Source organism: Musa acuminata, chromosome BXJ3-3 (assembly GCF_036884655.1).
Source record: "Musa acuminata AAA Group cultivar baxijiao chromosome BXJ3-3, Cavendish_Baxijiao_AAA, whole genome shotgun sequence".
Lineage (NCBI taxonomy): Eukaryota > Viridiplantae > Streptophyta > Magnoliopsida > Zingiberales > Musaceae > Musa > Musa acuminata.
The window spans coordinates 14,170,433-14,190,174 of NC_088351.1; positions in this window are offsets into that span (position 1 = coordinate 14,170,433).

Sequence of the window (19,742 nt, forward strand, 5' to 3'; positions counted from 1 at the left end):
GTCGGGCCAGTGGATCGGTCGACGTATCGACAGAAGGCTTCGGGCCGTGGACTCGGGCATCGGGCCAAGAAGAGCGGGTATTGTGCCAAGGATATCGGAGTTGCGGAGTCAACTGGCCGATTGGGCAATAGGCTGCACGAGAGGACGATGCGCCGAAGAATCGGACGAAGCGTCGAGGGACCAATGACATGTCGGACAACTTGGTTAATTGCTTAGGATTAATTGTCTCGATTGAAGTTTTGTTTTAAGTGTGCAGGATTAACTACGATGAGAGTAAGACAAGCAGCAGGAGTTGCGCCGGAGTCAAGATCATGATCACGTTGGGAGTTCGAGAGTTCGACGGAAGTTCGGACGGTCGTCGGAGGTTCAGAGAGAACAGATCCGAGAAGTCCAGAAGCTTGCCAAGCGAAGCTCGTCGGAACTCGCCAAGTGGATCGTCGCAAAGTCCAGGAATATGCCGGATGTCCGCAGAAGGATCACCGAGGGTTATCGGTTGATCGACGGAAGTTGGCAGGAAACTCGCCGGAAGAAGCGATTGACGCATCGGAGCAAAGCTGCAGAAGTTGTCTTAGAGTTAATCGTAGTTAGCATGATGATTAAGCATGAAAATGGGAGGTGATCCCATTAGCTTAATCTTGGGGCAATTGGGCCCCTGAAAAGATTCAAAGTGGGCCGAATGGAGTGAACCATTCGGACCCTGATTGCACCAGGAGGTGCAACCGCCCCAGCCAGGAGGTGCAACCGCCTGGGCTGTGGGGTTGGGAGGTGCAACCGCCCCAGCCAGGAGGTGCAACCGCCTGGGCTGTGGGGCTGGGAGGTGCAACCGCCCTAGCCAGGAGGTGCAACCGCCAGGGCTGCAAGGCTGGGAGGTGCAACCGCCCCAGCCAAGAGGTTGCACCGCCAGAGCTCAAGTTCCGAGCTCTGCCAGGCGATGCAACCACCGAGCTTAGTCTTCGAGCTCTGGCAGAGAGGTGCATCAGCCTGAGCTCAGTCTCGAGCTCTGCCAGGTGATGCATTCACCAAGCTCAGTCTTCGAGCTCTGGTAGAGAGGTGGATCAGCCTGAGCTCAGCTTAGAGCTCTGCCAGGTGATGCAACCACCGAGCTCAGTTTCGAGCTCTGCCAGGTGATGCAATCACCAAGCTCAGTCTTCGAGCTCTGCCAGGTGATGCAACCATCGAGCTCAGTCTTCGAGCTCTGGCAGAGAGAAGCAATCGGCAGAGCTCAGTCTTCGAGCTCTGCCAGGCGGTGCCACCTCTCCAGTCGAGAGGTGCAACCGCCTGATCCCAGAATTCTGGGATTTGATCGATTTGATCGTTTTGAGCTCGAATTTTGAATTGGGTTGGGGCCTATAAATACCCCACCCATTCAGCACTGAAAAGATACAGACCTATACCGAAATCGTGATCTTTTCTGTGATTCTAAGAGCTCAAAAGTGTTGTAAAGCCTTTAAGTCTCCTCCTTCTGTTCTTCAAGTTTTCAATTGTAAAGTGAGGAGAGAAAGGTCTGTAAAGGTTGTCTCCTGAGCCTGTCAAAAGGAGAGAAATTGTAAGAGGGAAGTTTGGCCTTCGCCCATTGAAGGAAGGCACCTAGTTGACGTCGGCAACCTCATCGGTGGAGGAAGCCAAAAGTGGAGTAGGTCAAGGCTGACCGAACCACTCTAAATCTCTGGTTTGCGTTTATTTTCGAGCACTTTATCATTACTGCAAACCTCCCTCATCACTACTGCTCTCTGCGCTTTCACGAACAAGTTCTAAGTGCTGATCTTCCAAATCTGCATTCAGACGTAAATTCGTATTTTCATACATTACAGTTTACGTTTACGTTTGATTCTGCAGAACTGTTTTCCGCGCTTTTACGAACGAGCTTCCTTGCAGTTTACGCTTACATTTTAATCCTATTAATAACTGCAATCTGTCCTCTACGATTTTACGAACGAGTTTCAACATTTAGACGTAAAACTGCATTCAGACGTAAATCGGCTTTCCTCGCTCAATCATCAGATTTCAGTTCACGTTTACGTCTTGATTTCAACTGCATACTGCCTTCTGCGAGTATACAAACGAGTTTCCAAGTTTAGACGTAAATCTGCGTCTAGACGTAAAACTGCGTTTAGACGTAAATCTGCGTTTAGACGTAAAACTGCGTTTAGACGTAAAACTGTTTTTAGACGTAAATCTGCGTTTAGACGTAAAATTGCGTTTAGATGTAAAACTGCGTTTAGACGTAAAACTGCGTTTAGACGTAAATCTGCGTTTAGACGTAAATCTGCATTTAGACGTAAATCTGAGTTTAGACGCAAAACTGCGCTTAGACGCAAAACTGCGCTTAGACGCAAAACTGCGCTTAAACGCAATCTGCGCTTATACGCAAACTGCACTTAGATACAAACTGAGAATTTGCTTTTGCATCATAATAGTTTTTGAACGAACGCAGCTTTTGGTTTTTAAATTATTATAAGATTTCCGCTGCACTAATTCACCCCCCCCCCTCTTAGTGCTCTTGATCCTAACAATTGGTATCAGAGCGGGGTATTTCTCATTTCGGATTTACACCCGAGAGAAATGACTTTTCAAGAGGGCTGTTCGGTCTTTCGTCCACCGTTCTTTAACGGATTGGACTACACTTATTGGAAAACTCGAATGAGAGTTTTCTTAATTTCTCTAAATCTGGATTTATGGAATATCATTGAAAACGGTTTTCAACTTCCCTCCAAACCGATGAACGAATGGTCGGTTTTGGAGAAGAAGAAATTTTCTTTAAATGCAAAGGCTATGAATGCCTTATTTTGCGCATTGGACAAAAATGAGTTCAATCGGATTTCTACGTGTGAAACGGCTTTCGATATTTGGCGCACTCTTGAAATCACGCACGAGGGAACTAGTAGAGTCAAAGACTCGAAAGTTAATATTCTACTGCTTGATTTCGAGCTTTTTCATATGAAACCAAGTGAAACCGTTGTTGACATGTACACCCGTTTTACGGATGTCGTCAATGGTTTAAAATCACTTGGTAAAAGCTTTTCGGATTTTGAACTCGTTAACAAAGTTTTGCGCTCACTTTCTAAAACTTGGGATTCAAAAGTAACTGCTATTCAAGAATCGAAAAACTTGAACCATTTTCCACTTGAAGAACTAATTGGTTCATTGATCACATATGAAATGACGTGCAATGCACGTGAAGAACTTGAGAACCACCTTCCAAAGAACAGGAAGGATTTGGAACTCTGGACAAATGAATGCCACTTGAGCGATGACTCAAGTGATGAGGACAATGATGAACAAACCAACCTTCCAAAGAACAGGAAGGATTTGGGACATAGAACATTTGAAGACCACTCGAGCATAAGCTCAAGTGATGGTGAACTTAAAATGAAACGAAAATTAAAAAGCAAAAAGAATGGAACTACTTGCTTTAAACGCAAGAAGAAGAACAAAAATTGGGATGAATCGAGCTCCTCCGAAGAAGAGAAAGTCAACAAAAGCAAGGCGGCAAACTACGCCTTAACAGCCTACAATGATGAGGTAATCGAAATCCCCCTAATTTACTTCGAAATTACATGATGCTTTTCATGATGCACTTTTCTTTTTCTTTAAATTTTGTTGAAAATTATATTTTTAATAATTTAACAATGAAAATGCAAAAATATGATCATGCTTGTAATCTTGAAAATGATAATGAAAATTGCATGTCTTATGTTAATGCAAGATAGAAATCTAATGATTTTACACCTAGTGAGATTAATCTTATAGAAGCAAGAATGTATATTTTGATATTGCTTTTCAATGACGATACATGGCTTTTGTCTAGAAGGCTTGATATTTTTCATTGTCTTTGTTTATTAAATATAATGTATGGTTTTGACATAAAAATAAAGATTTGAGCATGCTATTATAAAGTCAATCATAAATTAAAACTAAAGAAGTTTTAGGCATTTATAAGAATCATTCAAAATTATGTTCAATGAAACCTTGCTTAATGTTGCAATGAAAATATTAAAGTTATACTTGATGATTTCAGATTTGACAAATGCTACACTTTAAATATGAATCATTCTTCAATCAGATTAAATGCTTCAATCATTTTCTATCTCTAAGAGTTCTCGATTTTGGTGAAATATAAGTGATAAATTCATTTATGATATCTTGTAAATCACTTGAATTATGAATGAGTTTTTCTTTTTTATGATGTGTTAAAAAAATCACTTAAAAAGAAAATGTTTTTCCCATTTTATCGAGATTAATGATTTCATGATATTATGTGAATCTCGAAACTGATTTTGATGAAATAGTAATAACGTTATTCATGTTATGAATCTTAAAAATGATTGAAATATTTAACACTTTTATGCTCTTCCCCCTACTTTCTTCTTGTTTTCAATGATAAAATGGGGAGAAGTTCTGATCATGCATGGTAGGATATAATTTGACAAAATTGATACCATCATGATATGAAACATTTATGATGTACAATTATGCATGCAATACTTGTGCTTTCTAATTATGATGTGATGTATTGCATATCATGATTTAAAATGCTATGAGTGCCAAGTTACACATTTTGAGAAGAAATTATTATATTGAAATATTAATGTAATTATGAATGGTGATATAATATCATGCATGTAATACTTCAATTTATGATAATGATGCATGCAATGATAAAATATTCATGATGAAAAATTGTCTTGACATTCATAACTTGATTATCCATCATTTGTCATGATTTTGAAATCGTTCTAAAAGGAAAAGAGAACTACAAAACTGTATTCTCTCTTTCTTTTTTATAATGACAAAGGGGGAGATAGCTAGCTTGTACAAGTCAAGAAGATGCAAAAACTTGATTGCTAGCTTGCCTATTTTAAGAAGCAAAGATTGCTAACTTGCTTATTTCAAGAAGAAAAATTGTCTTCTTGAACATCACTATCTTGAATATCTCAAGAAGCAAAACTTGCAATTTGCACTTTGCAATAGGAAGCAAGAATCATGAGCTTACACAAGAAATTTATCTTGCATTTGCTTTCGAAATTTTTGCTAGCTTATATATTGTGAAACTTGTATATCATAAAAATTGCTAGCTTGTTGGTCTAAAGAGAAGCAAAAAGTTGCTATCTCAAAAGAAGCAAATATGCTATCTTGCCTATCTCAAGAGGCAAAAATGCTAACTTGCGCATCTAGCAAAATGAGCTAAATTTTCAAGAAGCAAGAGTTGCCTTCTTGAACATCTCTAATTTGCTAGCTTGCATAATATAGAACTTGCTATCTTGAACATTACCAAAAGTGCTATCTTATATGCTATAAAACTTGCATATCTAAAACTTGATAGCATGAATGTTCTAAGCATTATATAACACTTGCTAAATCTTCTAGCTCCAAGATTGCATGATGATAAAACTTGATAGTATGATTTTCATGCAATGAGTTGAACCAATATCACACACACTTGTTTGTAGTACTTCTCCTTTTTGTTGATGACAAAGGGGGAGAAGTATGTTGATGACATGACATGTGATGCATAAGTTTATGCATAAGTTCATGTTGACGTATTGCATGTATTCATGATGAATATTGCAATGACTTGAATTCAGTTTGAATTCAAGGTTCTATCAATATGGCATATTGATAGGGGGAGTTTGTTTAAACTCCGGGAGTTAAGTTTAACTCCGTCATCAAGTGGTTGTCATCATCAAAAAGGGGGAGATTGTTGAATCTCGTATTTTGATGATGAAACTACTTGATATATGTTTATGATTTAATCTGCGTTTTGAGTGACGCAGGATGCTTCGATCAGGATGAGACAATTAAAGCAGGAAAATCATATTGTGCCGAAGGAACATGTCAGAAGATTGGACGTCGGGCCAGTGGATCGGTCGACGTATCGACAGAAGGCTTCGGGCCGTGGACTCGGGCATCGGGCCAAGAAGAGCGGGTATTGTGCCAAGGATATCGGAGTTGCGGAGTCAACTGGCCGATTGGGCAATAGGCTGCACGAGAGGACGATGCGCCGAAGAATCGGACGAAGCGTCGAGGGACCAATGACATGTCGGACAACTTGGTTAATTGCTTAGGATTAATTGTCTCGATTGAAGTTTTGTTTTAAGTGTGCATGATTAACTACGATGAGAGTAAGACAAGCAGCAGGAGTTGCGCCGGAGTCAAGATCATGATCACGTTGGGAGTTCGAGAGTTCGACGGAAGTTCGGACGGTCGTCGGAGGTTCAGAGAGAACAGATCCGAGAAGTCCAGAAGCTTGCCAAGAGAAGCTCGTCGGAACTCGCCAAGTGGATCGTCGCAAAGTCCAGGAGTATGCCGGATGTCCGCAGAAGGATCACCGAGGGTTATCGGTTGATCGACGGAAGTTGGCAGGAAACTCGCCGGAAGAAGCGATTGACGCATCGGAGCAAAGCTGCAGAAGTTGTCATAGAGTTAATCGTAGTTAGCATGATGATTAAGCATGAAAATGGGAGGTGATCCCATTAGCTTAATCTTGGGGCAATTGGGCCCCTGAAAAGATTCAAAGTGGGCCGAATGGAGTGAACCATTCGGACCCTGATTGCACCAGGAGGTGCAACCGCCCCAGCCAGGAGGTGCAACCGCCTGGGCTGTGGGGTTGGGAGGTGCAACCGCCCCAGCCAGGAGGTGCAACCGCCTGGGCTGTGGGGCTGGGAGGTGCAACCGCCCCAGCCAGGAGGTGCAACCGCCAGGGCTGCAAGGCTGGGAGGTGCAACCGCCCCAGCCAAGAGGTTGCACCGCCAGAGCTCAAGTTCCGAGCTCTGCCAGGCGATGCAACCACCGAGCTCAGTCTTCGAGCTCTGGCAGAGAGGTGCATCAGCCTGAGCTCAGTCTCGAGCTCTGCAAGGTGATGCATTCACCAAGCTCAGTCTTCGAGCTCTGGTAGAGAGGTGGATCAGCCTGAGCTCAGCTTAGAGCTCTGCCAGGTGATGCAACCACCGAGCTCAGTTTCGAGCTCTGCCAGGTGATGCAATCACCAAGCTCAGTCTTCGAGCTCTGCCAGGTGATGCAACCATCGAGCTCAGTCTTCGAGCTCTGGCAGAGAGAAGCAATCGGCAGAGCTCAGTCTTCGAGCTCTGCCAGGCGGTGCCACCTCTCCAGTCGAGAGGTGCAACCGCCTGATCCCAGAATTCTGGGATTTGATCGATTTGATCGTTTTGAGCTCGAATTTTGAATTGGGTTGGGGCCTATAAATACCCCACCCATTCAGCACTGAAAAGATACAGACCTATACCGAAATCGTGATCTTTTCTGTGATTCTAAGAGCTCAAAAGTGTTGTAAAGCCTTTAAGTCTCCTCCTTCTGTTCTTCAAGTTTTCAATTGTAAAGTGAGGAGAGAAAGGTCTGTAAAGGTTGTCTCCTGAGCCTGTCAAAAGGAGAGAAATTGTAAGAGGGAAGTTTGGCCTTCGCCCATTGAAGGAAGGCACCTAGTTGACGTCGGCAACCTCATCGGTGGAGGAAGCCAAAAGTGGAGTAGGTCAAGGCTGACCGAACCACTCTAAATCTCTGGTTTGCGTTTATTTTCGAGCACTTTATCATTACTGCAAACCTCCCTCATCACTACTGCTCTCTGCGCTTTCACGAACAAGTTCTAAGTGCTGATCTTCCAAATCTGCATTCAGACGTAAATTCGTATTTTCATACATTACAGTTTACGTTTACGTTTGATTCTGCAGAACTGTTTTCCGCGCTTTTACGAACGAGCTTCCTTGCAGTTTACGCTTACATTTTAATCCTATTAATAACTGCAATCTGTCCTCTACGATTTTACGAACGAGTTTCAACATTTAGACGTAAAACTGCATTCAGACGTAAATCGGCTTTCCTCGCTCAATCATCAGATTTCAGTTCACGTTTACGTCTTGATTTCAACTGCATACTGCCTTCTGCGAGTATACAAACGAGTTTCCAAGTTTAGACGTAAATCTACGTCTAGACGTAAAATTGCGTTTAGACGTAAATCTGCGTTTAGACGTAAAACTGCGTTTAGACGTAAAACTGCGTTTAGACGTAAATCTGCGTTTAGACGTAAAACTACGTTTAGACGTAAAACTGCGTTTAGACGTAAAACTGCGTTTAGACGTAAATCTGCGTTTAGACGTAAATCTGCATTTAGACGTAAATCTGAGTTTAGACGCAAAACTGCGCTTAGACGCAAAACTGCGCTTAGACGCAAAACTGCGCTTAAACGCAATCTGCGCTTAGACGCAAACTGCACTTAGATACAAACTGAGAATTTGCTTTTGCATCATAATAGTTTTTGAACGAACGCAGCTTTTGGTTTTTAAATTATTATAAGATTTCCGCTGCACTAATTCACCCCCCCCCCCCCCCCTCTTAGTGCTCTTGATCCTAACAAGATGGAGGTATACAAATAATTGAAAGACAAGAATATATAAAAATTTAAAGCAATTATGTAAAAGCTCAACTGAAGTAAGGATGTTAGCTGAAATCAATTTGTAAAGGGAAGAAAAAATAAATAGGCGAAATCGACCAAAGCTTGATTTTGGCAAAATTTTAGAGGCACATTATATAAATTATTTTGATAACCAATTATACTCCAATTTATACAAAATAGGTGTCATTCAAAAGATGTGTCAGTCTAGTTTTAGGTAAATTAATTTTTTGCATGAATTGGGGTTTACAATAGGGAGTTACAAATAATTTTGTAGTGAAAGATTTGAAAACATCAGCTCTATTTTACTAAATCCATAGGGTCGAAGAAAATAGATGTTTTAGTTTGCATTTATATTCTAAAAATTTCAAATCAGGTAGGCTCAAAAATAGTTTTGAGTCTAGTTTCCAATAAATCATACTTTACGTGAATTTGAGTTCCCAGCAGAAAGTTACAAGCAGTTAAGCAACAAAAGTTCAGAAATTACAGTTCTTATTTTACAGAATTTATAAAGTTGATTTGAATAGATGTTTCAATAGTCATTTATGATCCAAATCATTCAATCTATATATCAAAATAAAGGACTTTAAGTTTATTTTAAAAGGATCAGGCTTTGCCTAAATCAGAATTTAGTATTAAAAGTTCGGTCCAAAACAATGCGTAGAGATCAGATTATCAAAAAATTATAGATTCATGGCTTTGTATCAAAACAAAAGAAATGTTTAGTGCCAAGCTGAAATTTTTATAATTATATAGAATTATGTGCGATGGGGTTAGAACACTTGCCTTAGAAAAGTTTGATTCCCAAATGTGGGGAAATTGATGCAAACCCTCAAGCAAAGCTTCTTCTTCTTCTTCTTCTTCTTCAATTTCTCTTCCCTTCTCTTCTCTTCTCAAACCCACACTGGTTGCAGCAATTATCCCTCCTTTATTATGTTTTTTTTTCTTTAATCTCTCATATAATTATTTGGGTTTAGCTAATACAAGAGTTGTAAGGTGGAAAGTATGTATGAAAGAGACTTATGTGTCATCCATAGAACCAATATGGGTGGTACCCTTCTTAGGTAAGCTGGTGACACATATCCACCTTTTGTTTTTTTAACTTAATTTGAATCTTTCATAAATCATTTTAAATTTTTAATATTTATATTTAGGTCCCTACATTACAAATAAGACCTTACAAAATTTTAAAAAATGATGGGTGTTACCCTAGTGACAGGGGAGTGTCTAATTTACTAGAATCTGATTATATGAGTCTTGATTATGATCTAGTATCTTTTTCAGTCAATAATGATGCCTCATAATCTTTATCTCAGCACACTCAAATATGACAGCTCATCAGCATATTCTCTGCACAAAGTTAAAGTTGTTTCAATGTGCTTTTCTTCAAGACAAAGGAATGACTTAAAGGAGTTGGTTGGCAGCTGTGAACATTTCTTCATTACCAATGAGTGCATTAAAATAGTTGGTTAGTAGCTGTAAACACTTAATTTCGAAATTCCCTATGCATGAAGGGTTGTTTCATGCACTAGTATTTATTTTGGTGTTTAGGACTTATAAAGGACTTTTAGAAAACTAAGGATATTGGCAGAAGCTCTCTTGGAGTGCTCTTGTGAACTCTGTATCTCTTGGAAGTGTCCTTGAGTGGTGAGTCTTTTGATTTCAGTTCTGTATCCTTGCTTATTATCATTAGGGTGGTGATCTTCTGTATCCCTTTTGATTTTTAAACTTGGTGGTGAACTATTTTACGTTTTACCGAAGTTTCTTCAAGAGTTCATTCATTACCTTCTATGACATTTTCTATCTGAACAACTGTTCTATCGGTGTTCTTTCAAAATCCATTCTGCAATTCTACCCTCCCCGGTATCAGTTTGGTATCAGAGCTAAAGGCTAGAGATCATGGCAAGACGGAATGGAAAAGATACAGTTGGTGAAGGTAGCGACCACGAAGATGACGCTGACTCGTTGAGGCTGCAGCTATGCAAATTGCTGTGTAGCCTACAAGAAAAAAATGAGATAATCGACGAACTTCAAAGTAGACATAACCAACATGAAAATGAAGCTCGAGAGTTTACTTCTGATGATGATACACCTCTTCGAAGGGAGTCGAGAAGATGTCGGAGAAGAAATAAAGTCCAAGACGAGTGGCAGAATAAATATAATCCCAGATTTGATATTCCAGAATTTGAAGGGAAAATAAATGTTGATGACTTCATCGATTGGCTTAATACAGTAGAAAGAATCTTCGATTTTCATGAACCACTAGAATAAAAGAAGGTCAAACTTGTGGCACTCAAACTCAGGCGGAATGCATCTTTTTGGTGGGAAAATCTGAAGAAACAAAGAGAACGTGAGGGGAAGAGTAAGATCGTTACATGGGAGAAAATGAAAAGGGAGCTAAAGAGAAAATATTTACCTGATAATTATAGATAAGAGATCTTTCTCAAAATACATGATTTCAAGCAAAAAGATCTTAGTGTAGAGGAGTACACTACATAATTTGATAACTTGATGTTAAAAGGAGAGCTTGTGGAACCGGAAGAGCAAACAATTGCAAGATACTTAGGAGGTCTGAAGTATGAGATTTCTAAAGTTGTTCAGCTACAGCCATATTGGTCTTTAAATGATGTGAGCAAGCTGGCATTAAAAGTTGAAAAGCAATAGAAGTTTGAAAAGAGTTTTCGGTATGGCTCAAAAGAAGGCTACACAAAAGGAGGAAGTTCCAAGCCTATTGTCCAAAGCAAGGTGATATCGAAGGTGCAAGAAAAGGGTGAAGAGTCTGCTGGCAACAAAAAAATACCTAATTCTTCTACCCCAAGTGGCCGAAAATGCTTCAAATGTCATGGTTTTGGGCATATTGCTTCGGATTGTCCAGATAGGAGGATTGTAACTTTGGTTGAAGATCATAGTGATGGAGGCGAAGATGAAGCTGACGATGAACCAAAATACGATGATGATGAGGAAGAGATTACTTATCCTGATCATGGTTTGTCTATTGTATTGCAACTTAGTTTACAAGTGTCATATGTGGCCGACGATGAAAGTTGGGTGAGAAAAAATATGTTTCACACTAAATGCACTTCTCTTGGCAAGGTGTGCTTGGTGATCATCGACAGTTGTAGTTTTGAGAACGTGTTTTCTTTGGAGATGGTGCAGAAGCTGAAGTTGGATACGATCTCTCATCCACATCCATACCAATTATGTTGGTTGCAAAAAGGAAATGACATCAAGGTAACTAAAAGATGTTTAGTTTCATTTTCTATTGGCAAGTATTATAAAGATAAAGTGTGGTGTGATGTTGCCCCTATGGATGCTTGTCATTTACTATTGGGAAGACCTTGGCATTATGATAGAAAAGTGTTGTATGATGGTTATAAACATACTTATTCTTTTAAAGTGAATGAAAAGAATATTATCTTAGCTCCATTACAACCTTCCGAAATCAGTGCGCCAAATAAGGAAGTTAGTGCTTTTATTTCTTATAGAGAATGCAGATATGAATTGGATAAGGGCGGTCATGTTTTGGCCCTAATGGTAGTAGAGGAGAACAAACAACATAAGGAGACACCGAAAATCATGCAACCAATCATAGAAGAATTTCAAGATGTTATACCGGAAGAGATTCCACATGGCCTTCCACCCTTGAGAGATATCCAGCATCACATTGATCTTATTCCTAGGGTTGTTCTACCTAATAAGGCAGCATATAGAATGAGTCCCAAGGAGCATGAAGAACTTCAAAGGCAAGTTGATGAATTGGTTAAAAAAGGGTTAATCTGAGAGAGCATGAGTCCTTGTGCGGTTCCCACTTTGTTAGTGCCTAAGAAGGATGGTTCTTGGAGAATGTGCGTGGACAGTCGCACCATTAACAAAATCATAGTGGACTATCGCTTTCCTATTCCAAGGTTAGATGATTTACTTGATCAATTGTGTGGTGCTTATATTTTCTCTAAAATTGATTTGAGGAGTGGCTATCACCAAATAAGAATGAGACCCGGAGATGAGTGGAAAATAGCGTTTAAAACTAGAGAATGCTTATATGAATGGTTGGTTATGCCATTTGGACTATCTAATGCTCCTAGCACATTCATGAGATTTATGAATCACATACTTAAGCCATGCATTGGAATATTTGTTGTAGTTTATTTTGACGATATATTGGTGTACAGCAAGAGTGAAGAGGAGCATATGAGTCATCTGAAAGAGATCTTTCTTATTTTGAGGCAGCAAAAACTTTATGGTAATCTAAAGAAATGTGATTTCTTTACTTCTAGTGTGGTGTTTTTGGGGTATGTTGTTTCAAAAGATGGAATCATGATGGATCAAAGCAAGGTTGAAGCTATTCTCAATTGGCCAACACCTGCTTCATTACATGATGTGAGGAGTTTCCATAGCTTAACATCGTTTTATAGAAGATTCATCAAGAGTTTCAACTCTATTGTCACTCCAATCACCGAATGTCTGAAATGTGATAAATTCAAATGGACTAATGAGGCTAATGATGCTTTTGAGCTTTTGAAAAGAAAGGTTACTGAAGCTCCTATCTTAGTTCTACCAAATTTTGACAATGTGTTTGAAGTTGAATGTGATGCATCTAATGTGGGAATTGGTGCTATTTTGAGTCAAGACGGAAAGCCCATTGCATTTTTTAGTGAAAAGTTGAATGATACGAGAAAGAAATACTCTACTTATGATAAGGAGTTTTATGTGATTTATCGAGCTTTGTCTCATTGGAGTCAATATCTTCTCGCCAAGCCATTTGTTCTATATTCTGATCACGAGGCATTAAAGTTCATTAATCATCAGCACAAGCTAAACAAGAGGCATGCAGCTTGGGTGGAATTCTTACAATCTTACAACTTTACAATCAAGCACAAATCTGGTGTTCAAAATGTAGTTGCTGACGCATTGAGCAGAAAGCATTCTTTATTATCAGCAATGGAAGTCAAAGTGGTTGGATTTGAAACATTCAAAGATCTATATGAGAATAATGTGGATTTTGGCTCGATATGGCAGAATTGCGAATCAGGTTCCTGTCAACAATTTTCGATCTTTGATGGTTTTCTTTTTCGAGCTAATGCTTTATGTGTTCCATCTTGTTCTTTGAGACAAGTAATTCTAGCTGAAGCTCATGGTGGTGTTTTGGGAGGACATTTCGATAGGGACAAGACTCTAGCTCTTGTTCAATCAAATTTCTACTAGCCTAAAATGTTCAGAGATATGGATAGACATGTGAAGCAATGCCGATTGTGTCATTTGGCAAAAACAAGAAGTCAAAATTCTGGTTTGTACACTCCATTGCCAGTGCCAAATGCTCCATGGGAGGATGTGAGTCTTGATTTCGTCTTAGGACTGCCAAGAACTAAAAAGAACAAGGATTCTATCATGGTTGTTGTTGACAGATTTTCAAAAATGTCTCACTTTGTTCCATGCAATAAATCAAATGATGCATCTCATATTGCTGATTTATATTTTAAGGAGATTGTTAAATTGCATGGTATTCCAAGAACTATGGTGTCTGATCGAGATTCAAAATTTATTAGTCATTTTTGGAGAACTATTTGGAGGAAGCTAGGTACTTCTTTGAATTTCAGCAGCTCCCATCATCCACAAACCGATTGGCAAACTGAGGTAACAAACCGAAGCTTGGGAAATTTACTTAGAAGCTATGTTGGCAAGAATATTAAGCAATGGGATGTCATTCTTCCACAAATTGAGTTTGCCTACAATCGTTCTATGCGTCATAGTATTGGTAAGAGTCCTTTTGAGGTAGTTTATGGTGCTAATCCTGCTGGTCCTTTGGACTTAATCCCTCATTCTATAACAAAGCAATTTAGTGGAGATGCTGATGAAAGAGCTAAGCAGATAAAGAAGCTACATGAGGGTGTGAAAGCAACCATTGAGAAACAAAATGAGAGGTACATGCAAGCTGCTAACAAACATATAAAACTTGTAGAGTTTAATGCAGGTGATTTGGTCTGGATTCATCTAAGGAAGGAGAGGTTTCCGCCGGGAAAATTTGGAAAATTGAAACTAAAGGCTGATGGTCCATTAAAGGTGCTTAAGAGAATTGGTAGAAATGCTTATGAGATAGAGCGACCTGAAGATTACGGAGTATCCCCAACATTTAATGTGGCTAATTTGAGTCCTTTTTATAATCATGTTGATGAATCAAATGAAGACTTGAGGACAAGTTTCATTCAACCGGGGGAGATTGACACGGGAGTGTCTAATTTACTACAATCTGATTATATGAGCCTTGATTATGATCTAGTATCTTTTTCAGTCAATAATGATGCCTCATAATATTTATCTCAGCACACTCAAATATGACAGCTCATCAGCATATTCTCTGCACAAAGTTAAAGCTGTTTCAATGTGCTTTTCTTCAAGATAAAGGAATGCATTAAAGGAGTTGGTTGGCAGCTGTGAACATTTCTTCATTAGCAATGAGTGCATTAAAATAGTTGGTTAGTAGCTGTAAACACTTAATTTCGAAATTCCCTATGCATGAAGGGTTGTTTCATGCACTAGTATTTATTTTGGTGTTTAAGACTTAGAAAGGACTTTTAGAAAACTAAGGATATTAGCAGAAGTTCTCTTGGAGTGCTCTTGTGAACTCTGTATCTCTTGGAAGTGTCCTTGAGTGGTGAGTCTTTTGCTTTCAGTTCTATATCCTTGCTTATTATCATTAGGGTGGTGATATTTTGTATCCCTTTTGATTTTTAAACTTGGTGTTGAACTATTTTACGTTTTACCGAAGTTTCTTCAGGAGTTCGTTCATTACCTTCTGTGACATTTTCTATCTGAACAACTGTTCTATCGATGTTCTTTCAAAATCCATTCTGTAATTCTACCCTCCCAGGTATCACCTAGTGAGCTTGATCACTCACATTAAGATCTATGTGTGTAACGACGTATTTCTATGCCTTGTGATCGTCCATCTCCAAGCGTTGCGATCGTCCGTCTCAGCCTCATTGGTTCCGCTATCGCTTCTATACCCTCACTGCGCCTCGCTATGTAATTACAACTTAATCATAGGCTTCCAGCCCGATAATAAACTAGAAATAAATTGGAGGCTCACAGGCCCCAATAATAATAATAATAATCACATCATAGTACACACACATCACATGGTCCATGATCATCCGTCCACATCATACATCACATGTACACATTATCATGTAGGACTACTAGATAATAATAATTAATTAAACTATTTTAATTAATTATATTTAGTATTTTGAGAATCCTACCATAGCAAGTTCCTCACATGGTAGGTAGTTCCTTCTTAAGAAATGAATAAGCAATATAAAATGATAAAATATCAAATAATATAATAAATAAAAAGAGTATGTGTCAAAATAATTAGTTCAAACATACCAATGATCCATGAATTAGATCTCTTGTTAGATATAAAGAGAAAGAATAAAAGTAAACGATCTTGAAAAACAAGACTCAATTTTCAAAGGTCAAGAAATCTAGAAAAATATAAGAGAGGAAATCATGTATAAAAATTTTCAAGTTTCAAATATCAAGAAATCAAAATCAAACATTTATCACATATTTCCAAAACATAAGTTTTCAAATAATCATTGCATCGTCAAGTCATCAAACATGATTTTGTTAAATATAAAGCATCTTCAATCATTTTGCAACCAATAATTCTACTTCTAATGATATTTCGTTTATTGTTTTGGCTAGAGAGCTTTATGGGATATTTTGGAACTCCGATCATAAGCCTTCAGCATCTACTATCAATGTATTATTTTTGCTCCTAGCTTGTGATGGTAAATATTTCTACAAAGAAGGGTAATTTTTAGGTAACCATTTGACCTTAGGTGCCTCAAAAATCGATATACTCAACTTATCATTTTGCATGGAGTTCTTTCCGGTTCCTTTAGGAACCCAAATCAATTTGTGTGGACTATATATCTTAAATGGATATTTGCAGGCAATATGTCCGAGTTTGATACATGCAAGGTAGGGCCTTTAATGAAGGTAGTTAGATTTTGGTGAGAGCTACTCACAAATCTGATTCCGTCTCTTTTATGAATGTAACCCTTATTAGCAAGAATCATGTTTAAGGACTTACTACTAACCTTCAACTTTTCTAATATTTCTTAGAGTAGCAAGTTTTCCTTCTCAAGTACCTCTAAGTGTGCACACTTAGCAAGAATCATGCTTCAGTTTTTCAAGTTCATTATTTAAAAAGGCATGCTCCATTTTCAAAGAATTATACTTTTTTCTCAATATTTTACATTCATCGAACAATTCATGAAAACCACTTAAAAGCTCATTGATAAATTTGCATATAATGAACTATTTACCTCATCTCCAATAGCCATTAGTGCGTAGTTGAAAATCTCCTTATTGCTTTATTCTTCGCCTTCGGAATCACTCGAGTCATCCGAAGTTGCTTTGAGCGCCTTCTTCTTCTTTGGTTGTTTTTCTTTATTTGGGGACATTCACTTTTGAAATGTCCCAACTTCTTGCATTCGTAGTATATAACTTGTTCCTTACTATTCATTGGAAGGTTGTTCTCAAGCTCTTCATGAGCATTGCAAGTCATTTTGTAGGTCATCGAAGACCCAATAAGTTCTTCGAGTAAAAAGTTGTTCAAGTCCTTGGCTTTTTGAATTACTGTTACTTTAGAATCCCAACTCTTTGGGAGGGATCTTCAGATTTTGTTAACAAGTTTGAAATTAGAAAAAAATTTACCAAGTCCTTTTAGACCATTGAAGACATTGATAAACCGAGTGTACATGTCTCCAATGGTCTCACTTGGTTTCATCTGCAACAATTCATAAGTATGGACTAAAAGATTAATTTTGGACTCCTTTACTCTACTAGTGCCCTCGTGGGTGATTTTGAGTGTATGCTATGTTAGGAAATCTTGGGGGCGACATCACATGCACAGTGGAAGAATAGAAAAACAAAATCCGTAATTCCCAATGATATGTTCGTCATCGTGTGAAGATTAGTGCAAATAAATATCCCTCTTGATATTTATGAGAGGGTAAAGGAGGTCAAGCTCCCTCCTCTCTACAAGTGATCCACATAGCAGGGCTGTGACGACGCTTCTCAAAACTCCAGACCTACTCTGAGGTGGAGAGAGGGAGGAGAATAGGAGAGGCAAGCAAAGACTCTAGCCTATGAACCACTAAATCCCTCTTATTTATAGAGGTCCCCTATTAACTTAACCTTAGATCCTCCCCTATTGGGTATTGGATCTCCATCCAACTACCTAAGCCTCTTAGATTAGTGGACTTCTATCCAACAATCTCTCATGGGCTCTTATTGGATCTCATCCATGGGATCCAATAATTCATGAGTTTATTGGATATCCAATAAGATAGGGGCTCCGATGGATATCTCATATCCAAACATCTACTCATCACAATGCCTACCATATGTGTGTGACTTTCTCGGCCCAATATTGAGCTGGTTGTGAGTCATACTTGTCAGAACTCCTTCTAGCTTAGTGAATTATTCTATAATAATTCACTTAACTTATCGACTGTGGGTTGAATCTCGGATTTTGATGATGAAGTCAATTGTCATTTATTTATCTAATCCGCATATTGAGATAAGTGTGTAGGATTAACTACGATGGTAGTAAGACATGCAGCAGGTATTGAGCCGGAGTCAAGACCAAGATCATGTTGGGGGTTCGAGAGTTCATCGAAAGTCTGGACGGTCGTCGGAGGTTCTACAAGAACAATCCGAGAAGTCCAGGAGCTTGCCAAAGAAGCTCGTTAGAACTCGCTAAGAGGATCGTCACAAGTCTAGGAGTTTGCTGGAAGTCCGCCGAAGCATCGCTAAGGGTTCGTCGGATCTTTACTGGAAGTTCACCGGAAGCTTGCCAGAAGAAGCGATTGACGCACCGAAACATGATTTGCAGCATTAATATCTTAAGTGTCATGGTTAGTAGGTGGATTAAGTTAGAATTGGGAGATGATCCCATTAACTTAATCTGGGGCCAACTTGTCATGCCCCTCAAAATAAATTATCCATGATATTAAAACAATTTCATCGCAAACCAATCCAGGATCCAAACTAACATTTGAGGACACTGAAAACATTCCATCAAATTCACATCTATAAAACCTGTGCAGTTTATAATCATATATCACATCACTCGATAATTCACATTTATGGCAACCCAAGCCAACTTGACAAACATGAACAACATTTATAAATCCACAAGCTAAATAAATTATACAATCAGAACTCCAACTATTCACGACAAGTTCATATCGTCATAAATTAGACTTAACATTCCGAAATTCCAAATAAGAGAGATCTTCTAACACTTTTAAATAGTATATCCATTTCGATTCATCAACAACCTTTCATTACATACAAAATGTGCTTATACAACAATAGCATAACAACCAACAAGACTTGCCTATAATTCTGAATAGCTATCCACTACCTCAGCCCAAATCAAACATCTCAAATGGTGACAAGCTGACCTGAAAGATTTATATAACAACGGAATGAGCTAAAAATAGCTCAGCAAGTGACAAAGCATATTCAGAACAAAAGGATTAGTTTCAAACAAGTAAGGTATCATAATGCAAGGCAGAATACAAGAATTGTCAAGGATACCATTTCATTAGATACAAAATCATATGTATCATGTCATTCAAAACATATTTGATTCCTAACAAATGGAGCACAGAGTAATTGGAGCATATTAATAGCGTATGAGATGTTTCGGAGCATATCAATGTCAAATGGTACATTTCAAACCATATCAATAACAAATGGAACATATCGGAGCTTATCAATGGCATATGAATTGTTCCGGAGCATATCAACGGCATATGGAACATTTCGGAGCATAACAAAGGCATATGAAATGTTTCGGAGCATATCAATAACAAATGAAACATTTCGGAGCTTATCAATGGCGTATGAAATGTTCCGGAGCATATCAACGGCATATGGAACATTTCGAAACATATCAATAGAGAATGAACCATTTCAGAGCATATCAAAAACAAATACCGTACAGAAGCTCAAACGTCGTCCTTGACGTTGCAATCATATCATTCTTATCCAAAGCATGTACAGAAACACATAACCAAAGCTCTGGATATCATATCAAACATATAGAAGGTGTAGTGGGATCTCAAACAAAATTGTGATTCATCCATTTCTGAATGACCACTAGACAGAAGTCTCCCACGTCTGGGAGCTCCATCTACCCACGTCTAGGTGAAGTCAGAGGGGGCCGGTAGAGCATCGCAGGCTCTAAGCACATACCCTTTACCATTTCTGGCAAAGGTCCAGACAATCCCACAAACACCAGAGTACAAGAATGTAGTTT